The sequence below is a fragment of the Trichosurus vulpecula genome, chromosome 2 (assembly GCF_011100635.1).
Source record: "Trichosurus vulpecula isolate mTriVul1 chromosome 2, mTriVul1.pri, whole genome shotgun sequence".
NCBI lineage: Eukaryota > Metazoa > Chordata > Mammalia > Diprotodontia > Phalangeridae > Trichosurus > Trichosurus vulpecula.
In genome coordinates, this window is record NC_050574.1 from 415,883,036 (window position 1) to 415,903,395 (window position 20,360).

The 20,360-nt window shown below is 37.9% G+C and overlaps 1 pseudogene; it reads right to left on the reverse strand.

Moving 5' to 3' along the window:
• Positions 1-18,762: 18,762 nt before the first annotated feature.
• On the reverse strand, positions 18,763-19,421 carry LOC118837284 (annotated as a pseudogene).
• Between the last annotated feature and the right edge of the window lie 939 nt (positions 19,422-20,360).

Below are 20,360 nucleotides of genomic sequence, written 5' to 3' on the forward strand. Positions count from 1 at the left end.
ATTGAGAAACTATCAATTTCATGTTTATGACTCCTATGCTTATAAACATTAAAATATACTTAGCTTAAAATACTCAAGTTCCCACACATAAATAGAACAAGTAGCAGGATATTCATCAAGTTCTCTTACCAAGGATTGCCATTTCAAAGTAATTCAATCTTATGCCCATTTCTGATAGACTAATTTTTCAGCCAAGAGTTCATTTGCCCGTAAAGAAATTCCCCATGCAGACAGACTCATGCTAATGCAAAAGTTGACATAAAATTACATTGTCCTTCACCTAGATTGATTTTTGGAGTCAGGAGTTACCATGTTGATTCTTTTTGGCTTTAACTATCTTTGAACTAACATGATAATTAATAAATTTCATGGAATAACAGATTCTCAATTCAAGAATTTTCTCCATTTCCCAGTTTCATTCAGATGATTTTTCAAAGGGGCTCTGTGCTTTCTTATCTATCTTCCCCCCAGTCATAAATTTAAGGACCTGACAGCTCACTAACCATCAGCTACAAGACTTGAATAATATATATTTTTAGAAGCAAACTAACCCTGAGTTTATCTATATACTGTTAAAGAAACAAATCCATTTTTCAGATTCAAATTAACCTCAATTTTGGAGGAATGAGCTATCTTTGTGTCCTAGATTTATAATGTTGGAGAATATAGTGATAAGAAAACACAGAGCACTTTTGAAAAAGCGTATGAGCTAAATTGAAAAAAAAATCCAACACATTTTAAGATTAGACACTGTTTTATTTAAATCATTGTTAGGTGAACTTATTACTCTAAGTCTATGCCACTCCTTTAGTAATTGTGAAGTTAAGACAATTAGAAAGTATAATGGATTTTCTTTTTCAAAAATTTTTTATTAATTAGTTTATTTTTAGTCTTCAACATTCACTTCGACAAGATTTTGAGTTCCAAATTTTCTCCCCATCTTTCCCTTCACCCCACTCCAAGACAGTGTGCATTTTGATTAGCTCTTCTCCCAATCTGCCCTCTCTTCTATTAATCCCCCCTTCTCTTATCCCCTTCCCTTCTATTTTCCTGAAGGGCAAGATAGATATCTATGCTCCATTGACTGTATATCTTGTTTCCCAGTTGCATGTAAAAACAGTTTTTAACATTCATTTTTAAAGAGTTCTACCTTCTCTCCCTTCTTCCCTCGCCACCCACCCTTACTGAGAAGGCAAGCAAATTCGATATTGGTTATACATGTGTAGTCATGCGAAACACTTCCGTAACAGTCATGTTGGTAATGGCTAACTATATTTCCCTCCATTCTATACCTCCTCCCATTTATTCTGTTCTATTCTTTGACTCTGTTCCTCTTCAAAAGTGTTTGCTTCTAATTACCTCCTCCCCCAATCTGCCCTCCTTTCTTCCATCCTTCCCTCTCTTACCCCTTCTCCTCTACTTTCCAATTGAGTGTGTATGTTATTTCCTCCTTAAACCAAATCCAATGAGAGTAAGGTTCACTCATTCCCTATCACCTTTCCCCTCTTCCCCTCCAATGTAAAAGCTTTTTTTTGACTCTTTTATGTGAGATAATTTACCTCATTCTACCTCTCCCTTTCTCCTTCTCCAAGTACATTCCTCTCTCTCACTCCTTAATTTTATTTTTTAGATATTGTGTTATCACAGAATAGTGGATTTTCATGCACAGTGAGGACCCAGTTGAATTTAGGTAACACAAATTTGTACTGCACCAGCCTAGTTATTCTATGTCATCCAACAGCATTAAGCAGACTTGGATTAATAGGACCAGAGCTGAGGAGAGGCAGAGTGTGAATGAGAGAAAAAACAAGGGAACAAAGATTGAGGAAGTAAATAATAGAACTGATTAAATATAGGGCAAAGACTATTGAGAGATTTAAGATTATAAAAAGGAAGGGTACATCTTTAGAGATTACCTTTGCATGCAAAATATTCCAGTCACCAACAACATTTAGAATGGAGTAACCTAGGTATACACAGTCCTTGGCACATTGCTAAGCATTTTTTTTTAATTTCTCATAGGTTGTCTCTGTTTTTCCTTAGTGGATTTATGACCTCTTTAATTGCTAGTTCCTTATAATGTTTCCAATGAATCGTTTTTGCTTCTTTTCTGTTTCCTGTATTCCGTGATATGGACACAACATAAGCCTTAACCAACATCTCTCTAGCAAGTGGAATGTTCTCATCCTTGCCAGGCAGTTAAATTGCATTTCTTGTAATTCTTTTTTTTTTAACTTGCCATTTGGTTGGAGTTTTTTGTTTAATTTTTTAAATGAATAAAAATCTATTTTTCTTCCTTCTATCTCCATTATTATCCCTGAAACCAACCTATTTATCAATTCTTATAGCAGAACACCATTCATTTAAATTCAGAAACCTTTATTTGTCTAAACATTTCCTAACTGATGAGAATAGTGTTCTTTCCAGTTTTTTGCTACCATAAAAAATTGCAATAAATGTTTTTTAAATATATGGGTCCTTTTCCACTTTATTTGATCTCTTTGGAGTATAGACCTAGAAATGATACTATTGGGGCAAAGGATATATACAATTTAGTAGCCTTTGAGACATAGTTCTAAACTGCTTTCCAAAATTGATGGACCAATTGACAATTCAGCATGCCTGTGTTTCCATAGCTCATACAATATTTTTTTGGTCAACTTTTCCAATGTGATGTCCATGAGGCAGAACTTCATGTTACATTAATTTGCATTCCTTTAATTATTAGTTATTTGGAACATTTTTCTTTGTGGCTATTGATGGCTTGTAACTCTTTTGAAAAAAATGTGTTTGTATCCTTTGATCATTTATCAGTTGAAGAATGGCTCTTATCCATTTAAATCATATCCTTGAATTTCTTGGAAAGAGAGCTTTATCAGAGAAACTTGGTGCAACATTTTCCCATAGTTACCTGTTGCCCGTTAATTTTACTGCATCGCTCTTGTTTGTGAAAAAAATTTTTTTTCATAGTTAAAATTGTCCATTTTACCCTCTCTGAACTTTTCTGTTGCTTGTTTAGTCATGAACTCTTCCCCTACCCATAGATCTAAAAGGTGGTCTTTCTTCCCCTTTCTCTTCTAATTTGTTTATATTACCCTTTTTGTGTGTTGCATACCCATTTGGAACTTATTTTGTTATACATTATGAGATGTTCATTAATTCTTGCTTCTTGTTTTATTTCTTGCTCCTTGCAAACTGCTGTCTAATCTTCCCAGTATTTTCTTTTGTGAAATAGTAAGTTTTTATCACAATTGCAGGGATCTTTGGGTTTAACAAACATTAGGAAACTGTGTTGGTTTACTTCTGTATATCATATACCTAACCCATTGCACTAATTTACCTCTTATTTCTTAACAAATACCTATGATTTTGTTGATTACTGCTTTGTAGTATAGTTTGAGACCTGGTATTGCTAAATCCTTAACTTCTCACTTTTTTCTCCATTATTTCCTTTGAGAATCTTGACATTATAAGCCTCCAGATGAATTGTGTTATTATTTTCACCAGCTCTATAAAGTTATCTCTTGGGAGTTTGATTAGTATAACACTGAATAAATAAATTAATTTTGGTGGTATTGTATTTTTTTATATTGACTCAGCCAAACCTTAAATAATTAATATCTCTGCAATTATTTAGGTCTGTATTTATTTCTGTAAGGAGTTTGTAGTAGTATCCATATGGCTCCTATGTGTGTCTTGGCAGATAGACTCTAAAGTATTTTATGCCTTCTGTAGTTATTTTAAATGGAATTTCTTTTTTTTAAATCCTTGCTTGTTTTGTTAAAATAACATATAGAAATGCTAATTATTTATGTGCACTTACTTCACATCCTGTGACTTTGCTAAGAGGTTCTCTAAGTATGGTATCATATTGGCTAGAAAAAGTGTCAATTTTGTCTCTTGTTTGCCTATATTTATTCTCTCAATTTTTTTTTTCTTCTCTTATCGCCATACTGAGAATTTGAGCATTATTTCAAATAGTAATGACGATGGGGCAGCTAAGTGGCACTAGAGTGCGGGGCCTGGAGTCAGGAAGATTCCTCTTCCAGAGTTCAAATCTGGCTTTAGATACTCAATAGCTCTGTGACTTCAGGCAAGTAATTTAACTCTGCTTGCCTCAGTTTCCTCATCTGTAAAATGAGCTAGAGAAGGAAATGACAAACCACTCCAGTATCTTTGCCTAGAAAATCCCAAATGGAGTCATGAAGAATCAAACGTAACTAAAAAAAATGATGATGATGGACATCCTTGCTTTACCCAGATCTTATTGAAAAGTCTTCTAATTTATCCCCTTTATTTATGATGCTGGCTCTTGGTTTTAGATAAGAACCACTTATGGAAAAAATGATTTATTCCGATATTTTCTGATTCCTTAAAAGCAGGAATAGATTTATTTGCCCAAAACTTTTATGCACCAATTAAAAAAGAAGCAGTTCCTAGTTTTATATATTAATTCACTGGTTATATTGATTTCAATTTTCTTAATTTCTTCTTAGATTTTTAGGATTTTTGTTTTGGTGTTTATTGGGATTTTAAAATTTGTTGATTTTCTAGGGTTTTTTTTTTGTTTTTTTTTGCAGGGCAATTGGGGTTAAGTGACTTGCCCAAGGTCACACAGCTAGTACATGTGTCAAGTGTCTGAGGCCAGATTTGAACTCAGGTTCTCCTGACTCCAGGGCTGGTGCTCTACTCACTGTGCCAACTAGCTGCCCCTTTCTAGGGTTTTTTAATATTAGTTGCCTGGTTAATTGATCTGTTCTTGCTCTCTTTTGTTGATGGAGACATTCAGATATATACAAATTCTTCTAGGGATTACTTTGAGTATATTAAATTTTTTTTGGTATGTTGTCTCATCATTATCATTATCTTTAATGAAATTATCTCTAGTTTCTGTGCTCTTTGATCCTTACCTCCCCATCCTTTAGGATTCAGTTATCTGAAATCCATTTTTAAAAGTTTTAGCAGCTCTTTGCTGAACAGATTTTTATAGCGTTGTGGTCTGTAAAAAATGTGCTTAATAGTTCTACTTTATTTTATTTGTTTTTGAAGTTTTATGTTCTGATTAAGAACCTCTGATGTACATGAAGAGTTTTTAACTAGGTGGCACAGTACATGGAGCACTGATCCTAGAGTCAGGAAGACCTGAGTTCAAATTCAGCCTCAGACGCTTACTTGTTGTGTGATCCTGGGCAAGTCACTTAACTCTATTTGCCTCAGTTTCCTCATCTGTAAAATAAGCTGGAAAAGAAAATGGCAAAGCTCTCCAGTATCTCTGCCAAGAAAGCCCCACATGGGGTCATGAAGAGTCAGACGCAACTGAAATGACTGAATGACAACAAACTAATTAGATGTCAGAGAAGTTGTCACATATAGTACCCTTAAAGTCTGAGCATTACCTTGAGATTTTCAATGTCCAAGTGTAAGTCTATAAATCAGTTTGAATTCAGTTTGCATCAGAGTAACAAGAGATAAGTATTTTTGTGGGCTATAGAAACAGAAAGGGCATGAAGCCTGTTTCATCTTCTCGGAGTAGCATGCTCAAGGTCACTATTCAGGCCTGGGTTAGCAGCTGTGGCATCTAGAAATGCCTGGTGTTTCATGTCAGCATAAAAATGAGTGACTGTTATTGAAAACAGAACTAAGATCGAGCTGTGATGTGCAGTGAAACAAATCTTGGAGTGAGACACTTGGCACATTAAAAGTTTATTATGGGTGAACTGAGGTCAAGAACAAGAATTTTTGACGAGTAAAGAAAGTTTAAAGAAGGTAACAATGATGTCCACCATGATGCATGAAACTGTGTGTTAGGGGTTATTTTAGCTATGGGCAATTGCTTTCTAGTCTCTGTCATAAATGTAAAACAAGCTAGTCCAAACAAAAGGCTCTGAGAGAATGTCGACATGTTCATTCCATCTACTGCATGCAGGGTCCACGGACTTTTTTTTTTAATGTTTCAAAAACTGCATAACTAATTTGTTTCCCTTATAATCCTATGAATTTTATTTTATGTATTTAAAAACATTATTTTGAGAAGGGGTCCTTGTACTTCACCAGATTGGCAAAGGAGCACATGATACATAAAGATTAAGAACATCAGGCAGAGTGTGTACTGTATCAGGGGAGGTTAATAAAATCATATATTCAGACCATGAACTAGTTTTGAGAACTTTCTTCATTGTATGAGCTTCTGACCACCAGTGCAGGGGAATGTTTCTCAGAAGCCCAGCCAAGGCCATCAGGCAGAACCCTATGTCTATGAGAATAGGCCAAGCTTTTCATAATATTACTGTTTTTGAAGTTCTATAAGGACCTCCTGCTCAGTTTCTGATTGCCAAATTGCAATCCTTCAGAATTATTTCTGAGGTTGTCTTTCAACAGATCACTAAGGGCTTTTCTGACCTTTCAAGGGTTTTTCAACCCTTGGGGGAGGCAAAGACAAGTAAAAAAAAATTAGGTGGAATTATTTGGAGACAAGGCCCTTTTCTTCAATCTTGGGTTCAATTTCTTTTCTTTATTAAGTTTCTAAGATTGGAAAAACAAAAACAGACAAACAAACAAAAACCTTGGAGGTTTAGGCTATCTTACTAGTAAAACCAAGGCCAACCGTCATTGTTATTTGCATTTAAAAAAAGGTTATTGGGGGAGGAACTTCATTGAAAGGACAGATTACAATTATTTGTGCCATCTCTTATCCCCTATCATAACAAAATGGCTGGTTAGCTAAATATAGACTCAGTCACGTCTGATTCTTTGTGACCCCATTTGGAATTTTCTTGGCAAAGATACTGGAGTGATTTATCATCTCCTTCTCCAGCTCATTTTACAGATCAGGAAACTGAGGCAAACAGGATTAAGTGACTTGCCCAAGGCTACATAGCTAGTAAGTGTCTGAGGCCAGATCTGATGACTCCAGGCCCAGTACTCTACTGCTCCCCCTAGTTAAAACTCTTAATCTAGATCAGAGGTTCTTAACCAGGGCTCTAGTAGAAGGTTTTAAATTTTTTTTTGATAATTGTATTTCAGTATAATTGGTGTCTTTTGTAATCTTATGTATTTTATTTTATGCATTTAAAATACTATTTTGAGAAATGGGCCCATAGGCTTTACCAGACTGCTAGGAGGATTCATGATAATCCACACCTCTCCCCCCCTCTCCAAAAAAAGTTAAGAATCTGTGCTTTGAACGAAGTTTACAAAGAACTTCTATGAATCATAGATTTAGAGCTGGAAGGAATGGAAGGAAGCTGACATCTAGTCCAACTCCTTTGTCATACAGATGAAGAAATCAGGCCCAGAGAAATTAAGTAAGCTGCTTAAGGTCATGTAGCTCGTAAGTGGTAGAAACAAGATTTGAACCCCAGTTCTCTGACTGCAGATCCTCTTACTGTACCATACTGACTCCTTCTGTTGTACAAGCTCCATAAACAGATAAACAGACTTAAAGTGAAGGCCAATAATGTTCCATTAGGTGAAAATGATTGCCAGGACACTTTTCTTCCTGTCCAATATTGATCCATAAGATTCTAGATGGGAAGTTGCCCAATCTAATTCAAATGAGCAATGAAATTCCTGCTCCTTCATTTTTGCTGTTGTTCAGTTGCTTCAGTTGTGTCCAACTCTTCGTGAACCCATTTGGGGTTTTCTTGGCAAAGATACTAGAGTGGATTTGCCATTTCCTTCTCCAGCTTCATTTTACAGATGAAGAAACTGGGGCAAATAGGGTTAAGTGATTTGCCCAGGGTCACACAGTCAGTAAGTATCTGAGGTTGGATTTGAACTCAGAAAGATGAGTCTTCTTTACTCTGTGTCCTGTACTCTATACACTGGCCACCTAGCTACCCTTTTAGACACAGACTTTTGGCTAGAGATAAAGCAAAGGCTTTTAGTTTTTGCCCAGTTTTGTCACTGGATGGCAAAAAAACTACAACAGAAAATCTCTAATGATTGAAATAGGGTGCACGATGCCCACAAGTATCTTAAAGTATCCCCTGAAGTGTTAGATTGCTAAAGATACCTGTTCTTTTTTTCTTTCTACTTCAGAGTTTCAAAGATCTGTGATTTTGTCAATCATAGGATTTAAGATTGGAAGAAATAACTGTCATAAATTTAAAACTGGAAATGATCTTGAAGGCCATCTAGCCCAACGCCCCTCATTTTAAAGACGAGAAGACTGAAGACAAGAGGGGAGGTGATTTATCATAGTCACATACGAAGAATATGTTAGAGGCAGGTTTTGAATGAAGGCCCATTTGAATATTGAGTCTTAACTTGTTCCAAGGTAGTATATTCACTGCCTCTTCCTCTGACTACCAACACCATTTCATTTTACAGGAAAATAAGACCTAGCACAGTTAAGTGACTTGGCCAAGGTCTCACAGCCAGGAACTGGCAAAGCTAGGATTTGAACTGAGGTCCTCTCACCCCAAATCTAGCACATTTTCCATCAAGCATCCCTTGTAAGGGCACTCCCTCCACTGATACAGATCGCCACCTCTCTTTATCTGGGCAGATGTTATGAGCCACTATGGCCAAACAAAACAAAAACAAATGAAAAACAAAAACTCACCGCCTAGATGCCAGATCTCTGATAAAAAGCCTCTTTGTCTGGATTGGCTGTTTCTCAGATAGTAGATGCCATCTTTTCCTGGGCCAAGCGTCTTTCCTGCTTGGAAGGATCTCTCAGAATTTGTGTTCTCCTGTTACAGTTTCCAAGATCACAGGGTCACCTCTGTCCCCATGATGAAGCATTGGAGAAGGACTGCAATAGAAAGCTTTCATATGGAATTAATTAAGGGCAATTACAATTGCACTTGTGTAAGTGAGACTTAGCACGCTGGCCACCACTGCAATTAAAAATCCACATGGCTACTTCCACTGTTGACTGGACATCAAAAGCTCTGCAGGTGATTAGTTAATTAAACTCTAAATCTATTTCATCTGGAAATTACTGTGGAGGGAACTGATTCCTACAGTGGAGTTAGAATAAAAATAGAAGATATAGGAATAGGGAAGAGCGTTTGACTTGTACATACCTAGACATAGCTGGATGTGTCTTACTTGACCATGTTAGATATTTTGGCCTTTAAGAGAAGGGGAAGGGAATAAACATTCACTAAACATCTGCTATGTACCAGGGCTGGTGCTAAGTACTTTATAAATATAATTTCATTTGATCCTCACAACAACCTTGGGAGGTAGGTGCTATGATTATCTCCATTTTCCAGTTGAGGAAACTGAGTCAGGCAGAGGTTAAGTGATATACCCAGGGTCACAGAGCTAGTAATAATAACTAACATTTATATTGTGCTTACTATATGGCAGGTACCATGCTGAGCACTTTGAAATGACTATTTTATTAAATTCTCACAACAACCCTCGGAGGTAGGTGTGCTATTATCCCTATTTTACAGATCCTCATCTGTAAAACTGAAAAAAAAAACCCAGAAATTAAATAACTTAGGGTCACACAGCTAGCAAGGGTCTGAGATCAAATTTGACCTCAGATCTTCCTGCTGCAAGGCCCAGCATGTTCTCCACTGTGCCACCTAGCTATCTCTAAGAATGTTTACTCTGAAAGTTCACGTTTATTGCCTTCTCAATAAGGGGACAGGGGAGGGAGAAAATTTGAAATTCAAAATTTAAAAAAAAGTAAAAAATAGTTTTTACATGTAATTGGGAAAAAATGAAATATTTCAATTCTTTCAAGAATACATTTATTAAATAGCTTAATGTGCTCTTGTGTTTCCTAATTTTTTTGGAGGATATTTAATATCCTCAAAAAAATTTTAAGCCCCCTGAGGGCAAAGCAATACACATAGAAACTTTTTGGTCTGCCTGTGTAGCATGTCCTAAGCATCTCATTCTCCTTTACCTCCTAGCCAATGATCTTTGTGTCTGAGGCCAGATTTGGATTCAAGAAGATAAATTTTCACACTCTAGGCCTGGCAATCTATCCACTCTACCACCTAGCTGATCCTATTTACTGACTAAGGTGCCATTAATTACTTTTAGCTCAAATCCCCTGGACCATCTTCACAAACTCCCACAGTGTTTTTGAACTACTAAATGGGAAGGACTGAAAATGAGAAGTCCATGCAAGAGGAGGTGAGGACTTATACTAGAGTAATCACTGTGAGAGTAGATAGAAAGAAAGGAAGGAAATAAACATTTATTAAGAGCCTAAAAATATGCCAGAGGGCAACTAGGTAACACAGAGGTTAGAGAGCCAGTCCTGGAGTCAGAAGACCTGAGCTCGAATCCAGCCTCAGGCACTTACTATCTGTATGACCCTGGGCAAGTCACTTCATCCTGTTTGCCTCAGTTTCCTCATCTGTAAAATGAGCTGGAGAGGGAAATGACAAACCACTCCAGTATCTTTGCCAAGGGAACCCCAAATGGGGTCACAGAGATTTGGACATGACTGAAAATGACTGAGCAACAATTAAAAAAATATGTCAGGCTTTAAGCACTTTTAAAATAACATCTTATTGATTCTCACAACCCTACGAGGTAGGTACTATTTCTATCTCCATTTTATAGGTCTGATAACACCAGTAATAATTACCTACAGGCTGAAAAGATCAAATGGTATATAGCATGGTGATTTTTATTTTTGTTATTTATTTTCATTTCTGGAGCTTCTTACAGAGAACCCAAAGACCTCTAGTTTGAGTTTCCACAGAAATCAGTAGGTTAACCCCAAAGTCGCAGACCTCGGGAGGCTGAGCGTTGGCTGCCCAGCCCCCAGTCACAAACTGAAGCAAATCGGACTGCTTTTTTGTCCGTGTTAACATAGCTCGTCATCGTCTGTACTTCACACAAAGGGCTGCTGCTGACAGTGTTGTACTCACCAGCCTCTTGTTTCTGCCATCAGCAAAGCGTGCCTCTGGGCTGTTTATCTCTGGATTTTTTTCCGTTAGCATTTTCAGCCACAGTCCTACAGCCCAGCAGTACGTACACTGAAGTGACTGACTGGGATAAAGGGGTCTGTAGCTACTGGCAGCCTTCAGAAGCCATGATATTTGCTTTGGATTGTGTTCTAGCTAGACAGCTAGGTGGTTCCGTAGTGGATAGAGTGCTGGGCCTGGAGTCAGGAAGACTCATTTTCCTAAGTTCAAATCTGGCTTGAGACACTTAATAGCTACGTGACTTTGTGCGAGTTACTTAACTCTGTTTGCCTCAGTTTCCTCGTATAAAATGAGCTGGAGAAAGAAATAGCAAACTGCTCCAGTATCTTTGCCAAGAAAACCCCAAAATGGGGTCATGGAGAGTTGGTCATGACTGGACAACAACAAATCTCTTTTGGACAATAAGGTGGCACAGTGAATGGAGTGCTGGGCCTGGAGTCAGGAGGACTCATCTTCTTGAGTTCAAATCTGGCCTCAGACACTTCCTGTGTGACCTTGGGCAAGTTGCTTCACCCTGTTTGCCTCAGTTTCCTCATCTTTAAAATGAGTTGGAGAAGGAAATGGCCAACCACTCCAGTATCTTTGACAAGAAAATCCTAAATGAGTCACAAAGAGTCAGACACAACTGAGATGAAGAAACCATAACAACATTGTTCTAGCCTGAGACGGCATGGCATAGTATATCTAGAGCTGGGTACTGAGTCAAGAAGACCTGGGTTTAAGTCCTGCTTTTGACACATGTTGTTGCTATATCCCTGGACTAATCTTTCAGCCTCTCCATGCGCCTAAGGAACTCTCTAAGATCATAAAAAACGATGCTGATATGCATTGGCAGAGGTCATTTTCTTACCTCATACCTCATACCAATAAAATCACAGATGTGGACGAAAATCAAAGATTGCTCTGTAAGTTCACACTTAGGTCAGTCATCAAGTGACTCAAATTTGTACTTCCTTCTTACTTGTCCATATTAACACAAACACACATGCATTTTGCACAAAGTTGATATTCCAAATTGGAGTTCCATTCCATTGTACTTAAAATTTTAATTGCTACATACTTTACGTTTTCAGAAGGCCTAAAAGTTGCCCTGTGGGATTGCACCGCTTCACCTGTATTTTCATCCCTCAGCTCATCTCCCCCCCACCCTCCTGAATTCTGGGTCTCAGTCTGGGAAATTGTTGAAGGTGAGGTTCTCCTTCATCTGTACGTACATAATTCTTGGTTTATTTCCAGCCACAGGTTCAATTCCTAGTTTCATCAGGGCTAGCTTCAACAGTGGTAAGTGGCCCATTTCCTATTAGTTATCTCATTCCTTCATTGGGATGAACTATTTGGCCTGAGATCAGCGTTGTGGTTTAGACATTTCAGGAGCAGGATTGAACAACCTCGTAAAATAGCACAAAGGTATTGTTTTGAGTTTGGCTAACTGATCAAACCCTTGGCCAGAAAAGCCAGCTGGTACAGTTGGTTGTAAGCATGCTCTGAATGTGTGTAGAACTGATAAAAGCATTATGTCTTAGCTGGATTTCCACTTCACTATCTTCACTGAGTTTTCACTGTTCTATAAAAAGTAAAATAGATTAAGTGGAAAACAAATAACACAGCTTACACTGCAGGGGGCTGATAACCACAAGGCACAGGGGCTATTGCTGTAAATCAGGGGTTTTTAACCTATAGTCCAAGCATAGATTTCAGGAAGATCTTTGTAGTTGAATGAGGCAAAAAATGAGGTCTGAATTTTCACTAATCTCTAACTGAAATTTAGCGTCAACTATTAATATAGATGATAAACAATAGTGGTGTGAGCAGTACCTATGACTTTTAGAAATCACAGATATTTTGAAATGCTTGAAATATCTTGAAATGCTATTTATGGTCTTTACTACTTCAAAATTAATCTAGATATTGGATCCACTGCTAAATCACAGCTGATCACAGCCTTCCTGTCTACAGACTGTATTAATATAACTGATTTCCTTTGTAATTCTACGTATTTCATATTATTCATTTAAAAACATTATTCTGAGAAATGATCCATAGGCTTCAACAAAGGGATCCATCACACACACACACACACACACACACATGCACGCATGCAAATTAAGAACTCTTGCTATAAATAAAATTCCTTGTAGAGAAGTAAACATTTTTACATAGACAGTCTCCTCAGAAATTCATGCTTAATAATTGTCTTTGCTCAAAATGACTTCCAGTATGATGGAGGATTTTTCAATTGTTTATTTTGATATAGCCATGTTTGGTGCCAAGCCCCAGAGGAAGGCTTTTCCTTTTTTTTTTGGTAATGGGAAAAATCAATTTTGTCACATTAAAGTTACTGCTAAATGCTATTTACAGAACTCTACTAGTTAGTTTGTTTTGTAATCGAGTGGGTTTAACTTGATCTCAAATCATGGTCCAAGCTTAAATTGCTTTAAATAGCATGAAAATCATTACAGCATGGGCCCAGTAGGGGCATTGCTCATTGATTTGGCCTTGTCTTTTACCCCAGCATTCAGCAGGGTGATGTATTTTTCAGTGAATTGGGAAAGCAGTTCACTTTTCCCACTGAGTGATAGAAGTCCCTCTTAAACTTCGAATTGCTGCAGTGACCACCTAATGACCGTCATCTTGTGCCAATAAAAGCCCAAAATCCAGCAAGGACTCTCAGAGGTCACAAGAAGACTGGCAAACTCAAGGAGCAGTAATAACCATTCTTGAAATACAATGGATGGTTATGATAATCCTCTGGAAATCTTTACAGTGATTCAGTGAGTAAATAGATATTTCTCTTTCAGATATTGTTTGATGATACTATAAATATTTAAAAGTATTGACTTTTCAAGGATAACCCTTTTTAACAGTCTTCTAAGTTTATAATAATAAAGTATACTTAGGAATTGAGGATCACTGAAGACAATTTGATCTTTTCAAAAACTATGTGAATTGAGCTGGAGCAATTAAAAATATTGAAGCTAATAAACGAGTAGTTAGCAGAAAATGTTTGCTTTGGCTTTCTTATTTCAACATAAGGTAGAAATGAGTTGTATCTGCTATGTTGTTATGCTCACATTCATACCTCCATCAGGTATTTAATAAATATTGAATAAATAAAATATTTATTAGAGGGCCCCTATTCAACTTAATGTTTATCTGACTCAAAATATGTTGACTTTTTAAGCATTTGCAAATTGTTAGGTTTTTTTTTTCCACCAAAGTAAATCATTTTGAAGATGTCCATTTATTTCCCCATGGGCCCTTTTTAAAATTCCTTTGCTCCTCAATGTTGCCTTAGGAGAGCTGTCCTCTTTCATCCATTTAATACCTATTAATTAACTAACATTGAGACTATCAGAGAGCCACATATGTTCAGAGTAGTGTAGGACGTTAGCACTAAAATATGGGAGTTCAGGGTTCAATGTATGTCTTTAGTCTTTGATTTCTTTTTTTCTGCAGCCGTTGATTTTAGTGACATTTGGATGTGGGGTACAGAAATCTATTCTGTAAAATCAGTGTGTGGAGATCCATTGGGCTTCCAGTTGTGGCCAGAAAGGTTTTCAGTATAGTTGAGTTCTTGCCCCTGAAGTGCTAAGTATCTTAATTTCCGATTCTGAAGGGTAACAATGGCACCACCGCTTCTAGACTTAGATTTTGGACCTTTCCTTTCTCATTTTTTGGAACTTTTGGAGAGGGTTTTGTAGACTGTCTGTAGTGAAGACAGAGAAAATGAAAGAACTTGAAACTAATGTGATGAGTAAGCTTATCAAGGAAGCAAGGCCTTATTTGAAAATTTTAAAGAATTAAAACAAAGAAACAGTGTGATTGGCATATTACAGGGATGGGGAACCTGCAGCCTCGAGGCCACATGTGGCCCTCTAGGTCCTCAAGTGCAGCCCTTTTACTGAATCTATAGGGCCATACTCGAGAACCTAGAGGGCCAATGTGGCCTCAGGCTGCAGGTTCCCCACCCTTGCAGCTAGAGTAGTGGATCTGGAATCAGAAAAACTTGGGTTCAAATCCTGTTTCTGACATTTATTAGCTGGGTGAGCCTGGCCACATAAACTCTATGTGCTGCAGGGGACTCTCTAGAATTCATCTTTAAGTCAGAGACAGGTTGGTATCTCATCCTGAAAAACTCTCAAACAAAAATATGAATTTTATTAAAAACTGAGTCAAAAGAAGAGTTGAGAAACTTCTGAAAGGGTTTAATATATATTTCTGATTGCCTACGGGGCAATGGTTGTTGTCAAAAGACAATCATATTGTAAATACCATGGGAAATTGTAGCATTTCCAAACCTGCAAGGTACCTTAGAAATAACCTAATTCAACTCTCTCACTTTAAAGATGAGGGGACTGGAAGCCTCTACAGAGGGCTAGTGAGTCTTCCAGGATTATAGAGCTAGGTAGAGTTCTTAAGATGACAAAGTATCGCCGCATACTTCAAGGATATAGTTGTGTTTGTAGGGAAAAGTGACTGATATTACTGACAGGAATAACTAAATGTTTGCTTTCTGTTCAGTGTAATTGAGCTATTTAACTGAAGTGTGACCAATTTTCCAAATCATAAAATCCTTCTTGGCTTAGGTAAAAAATAAAACAAACAAACCAAACAAAATAACTCAACCATGGTAACCTTTGTTACCAATTTAACAATTAGATTCATCACTGGCAAAACTGAGAATGAAGAATAAAATGGGCATAATTATAGGCCTGTTCTTGCCCTAATATTATTTGTAGCCTAATGAGTCAAAGACCATGCTTGGTGCAGGATGGCATGGGTACCACAGCGTTACATGACTATGCAAACCACTTAACCACACTCCCCTCTCAAAATCTGAGTGATCGCCGGGCACCAACCACAGCGTTAGGTACTTCTGGGGGGTTTTATACGGCGCCTGTACTCGATGATTTCATAATGCTAGGGGAAACAACAGGGCAGCTGTACGTGGTGCAGTGGATAGATGCTAAGCCCGAGCTCAGGAAGACGCCCTGAGTTCAAATCTAGCCTCAGACACTTACTAGATGTGTAACTCTGGACAAGACATTTAACGTCTCTCAAATTCATTATCCTCCTCTATAACATGGGAATAATAGTAGTACTTCATTCACAGGGCTGTTATGAAGATGACTTTGCAAGCCGTAAATTGTTATATTAGGTATTATTTTATAGGGACAGTGAGGTGGCACAGTGGATAGAGAACCATCCTAGAACCAGGAAGATCTGAGTTCAAATCCGGTCTCAGGTGCATACAAGCTCTGTGATCCTGGGCAAGTCATTTAACCCCTATTTGCCTCAATTTGTCATCCGTAAAATGGGGACACACTGGAGAAGGAAAGGGCAAGCTACTCCAGTATCTCTGCCAAGAAAATCCCATGGACAAAAGGCCATGGGGTCACATAGAGTCGGACACGACTAAACAACAAAAATTAACTGAATCAAATTATTTCATAGATGAAAAATATGAGGCCCGACAGAATTTTGGGTATAGATTTACAGCTAGTAAAGTGAAATCGACTGTCAATGACTCCAGTCAGAATCCTATGATTTTGAGTCATATGGTGTCTAGGCCTAAAACTCCCTCCCTGTCATTCCCTGTTCCCCCAGACTCATCGTGATCAGTTCCATCTTTTCCATGGCCCTATCCCTCTCTACCCAATTTTTCCATTTTTCTTGCTGGAACTCCCATACTATTATTAACAAATTATTATAATTATACTATTATCATTAATAAACTTCCATTCATATTAGACACACACTCTCCCTCTGTTAATAACTTTGTATATATTTTGCATGGAATTTTCCTGCGTGTATCTTGTTTTTTTCCCAGTGGAATTTAAAGCCGAGATTGTTTTCTTTTTACCTTCCTATCCTCACTTCCTATTACAGCGCCTGACACATAGTAGACAATACACAGGTGTAGAATTGAATTAAAGTGGCAAGGCTATGGATTGAATGAAAATCTTGAGTCCTAATCCAAGACTCTAATGCTCTCTCCCCTGAATTCAACAACCACTGCTAAACATCTACTTCTGAAAAAGGCACTCATTACTAATAAATATCACAGCATACGTTGCCTCCTTACCCAACTCAATATAACTTCTGAAAAGCATATTTTTATCATTGATAGAGAAGTCTAGGGCATCCACCATATTTCACTGTCACTGAGTCATAGTGGATAGACTGCTGCTTTCACTTTTATGAACTTAGAACGAAACTAAAATTTTTAAACTTATGATGCATAAAGAATACTTCACTCCTTCACTCTCAATCTCGGATTTGGAGAAAAACGTGCTGCCAAAATGGAAAAAAAAATGCTCATCTCTCCCATTTAGCAAACCCCATGGTGGGGAACTTAATGAGAGAGATATTGAGAGAAGAAGAGAGGTGGTTCTATTCCGAGACATTTGTTGTATTAGTAGACATCAGCCTGTTCACTACTACCCAATAAATAAATCTTCAGAGCCCCTTAACCTTTTCACCCTTCTAGGAAAATCTCTTAGATTATAAGTTTCACGTTAGTCAGTCATCTTTCAGTTGTGTGTGACTCTTCATGACCCTATTTGGGATTTTCCTTGGCAAAGATTCTGGAGGGGTTTGCCAAGATGAGGAAACTGAGGCAAACAGGGTGAAGTGACTTGCCCAGGGTCACACAGCTAGCAAGCATCCGAAGCCAGATTTGAACTTAAGAAGATAAATAAGTCTTTCTGACTCCAAGCCTGGCTCTCTATCCACTACACCACCTAGCTGCCCCATAAGTTTCATAGCAGGTGCCGATCTACGTTGGAAGAGGGAATTTACTCACTGGGAGTTCCCTTCATTAATGATATCACAAAGTATGAGCCAAACCGTCAATAAAGGTACAGATATATGTGTGTGTGTATACATGTGTATATATACTATTACAACATATTACCATATATTATTTTATATGTAATGATATATCATTATTATTATATAATATTTCAATATTGTCTCATTGAACTCTCTCATCTCACAGATGAGAAAACTGGGCTACAAAGTTGGGCTAGAGGCCCTGCCCACCCCTGGGCCCATTGGAAGTTAATGGCAAATCTAGGATTAGATCCCAGGTTAATTGGAAAATAGACCAGTATTGTCTCCTTGACACCCTGATGTCTCTCTTTCTGCCTGTCTGGTGATTACTATTTCTAACGGTAATAATAATTATTAGCGTTTTGGCTGGCTCAAGGGTTTAATATCACTAACAATGTATGTAAAGTGCTTTGCAAACCTTAAGTACTTTTTTTTTAATTTAAATCTTAATTTATGGAATAAACAAGCATCTCCATGATATAGTATAATAAATGATGCTTGCACATGAAACTGCAAATCTATTTTGTACAACTATTCCTTTTTAAAAATTGTTTATTTATTTACTTATTTTGTTACAAAACAGTTTTTATTGGTGGGATCTAGTGGGGCGGGGCAAGGCATTACTGGAGGAGCTCAGGGGAATGAAGCAAAAAAAAGCAGGCAATAGAATCCTGGATTCCTGGGTGAGTGAGAGCAAGATGCTTAGGGCCAGGTGCCCTTCTCAAAGGGCACAAAAGTATCCCAGAAGCTAATTAATCTTGTATAGAGGAGAAAAGACACACAGGAGTAATAGTGAAGGGGTATGGAATTGGGCTATAGAAACTCCCCTAACACTCTAAGGAAGTGATCAGTCATAGACCCCCAAAGTCAACTAGGCATGCCTTTCTAGACACTTGGGTCCCTCCCTCTCCCTCTACTCAGTGAGGGTGCAACTGAAGGGGTCATCTTTTAGGGCTGAGACTCAAGGGGAGAGTATGACAGGAAATTCAGGTCAAAGAGGAGAGGCATCAGGCCATGATACTCAGGTCACCAGCTGGCTTTGGAGGCTAATACAGCAAGCCTTTTTCTCCTTAGACCTCAGCTCTTGCCTGGGTTGGGCACTGTCCAGAGTGATTGTGTTGGCACAGGCGTTGTTCTGCTGCTGCTTGGACACCTTGGTAAAAATCTCTTTGAGGACACTTTCAAGGCCAGGTCAACATTAGTAGAATCAAGAACTGAGGTTTCAATAAACAGGAGTCCATTATTTTCAGCAAACATGGGAGCCTCATCAGTGGGCACCTCTCTTGTGTGGCTCAGGTCACTCTTATTGCCCACCAGCATGATGACAATGGTGGCCTCTGTGTGGTCATATAGCTCCTTCAGCCAGCACTCTACCATGACATAGATCTGGTATTTAGTTAGGTCAAATACCAGAAGAGCCCCAATTGTCCCTCTGTAATATGCTGAAGTGATGGCATGGTATTGCTCTAGCCCAGCTATGTTCCAGATTTGGGCTTTGACAGCTGCTGTCCTTAGCAACATAGTTCAAGTAGAGAATTCCACCCCAATGGTTGTCCAACTGCCGTGGCTGAACTCATTTCTTGTGAATCTTGACAACAGGTGGGTCTTACCCACTCTAGATTCCCCTCTTAGCACCACTTTGAAGACAAAGTTATAACCCTCTTCTGCTCCGTTTCCCATCTTGGTCCCGCATCCACTGTGTATGAATAAGAGCAGTTGTAGTGAGAGGGATGGGTGGAAAATGGAATTAGGGCTTTGGCTCTGTGCCCCTCAACCCTCTGACTCTCTTCTCCTTGAGGACAGTAGGCCTTTGCAGTGGTGAGGAACAAGGGCAGACTCGGTCACTACTCTATTCCTTTTTTTTTTTTTAATAAGTCAATTTATTTATTTTTAGTTTTCAACATTCACTTCCATAAGTTTTAAATTTTCTCCCTTTCCTCCCCCACCTCCACAAGAAAGCATGCAATCTGATATAGGCTTTACATATACATTCCTATTAAACATATTTTCACATTAATCATATTGTATAGAAGAATTAGAATGAATGGGAGTAACCACGAGAAAGAAAAAGCAAAACGAAACAAAACATAGAAAGGAAATGGTCTGCTTCACTCTACATTCAGACTCCATAGGTCTTTCTCTGGATGTGGATGGCACTTTCCATCATGAGTCTTTTGGAGTTATTTTAGGCCCTTGCATTGCTGAGAAGGGCTAAGTCTATCAAAGTCAGTCATCACACACTGTGGCTGTTACCATGTTCAATGTTCTCCTGGTTCTGCTCACTTCACTCAGCATCAGTTCATATAAGTCTTTCCAGGTTTTTCTGAAGTCTGCCTGTTCATCATTTCTTATAGCATAACAGTGTTCCATTATATTCATATGTCATTTGCTATTCTTTTTCAATATATAATAAAGTTATCATGTAAATTTCTTTTTTCCCTCCCCCCTCCATGGTTACCATGAGACATAAATATGTGTGTTTATATATACATATATATGAAAAATCATTCTAAATTTTATAAAAATATTAGCTATTAATATTGCTTCTGTGGGGTGGTATATTCTGTGCTAGATCACTATACTTAGGAAGACATGAATTCAAATCCTGCTTCAGATCCT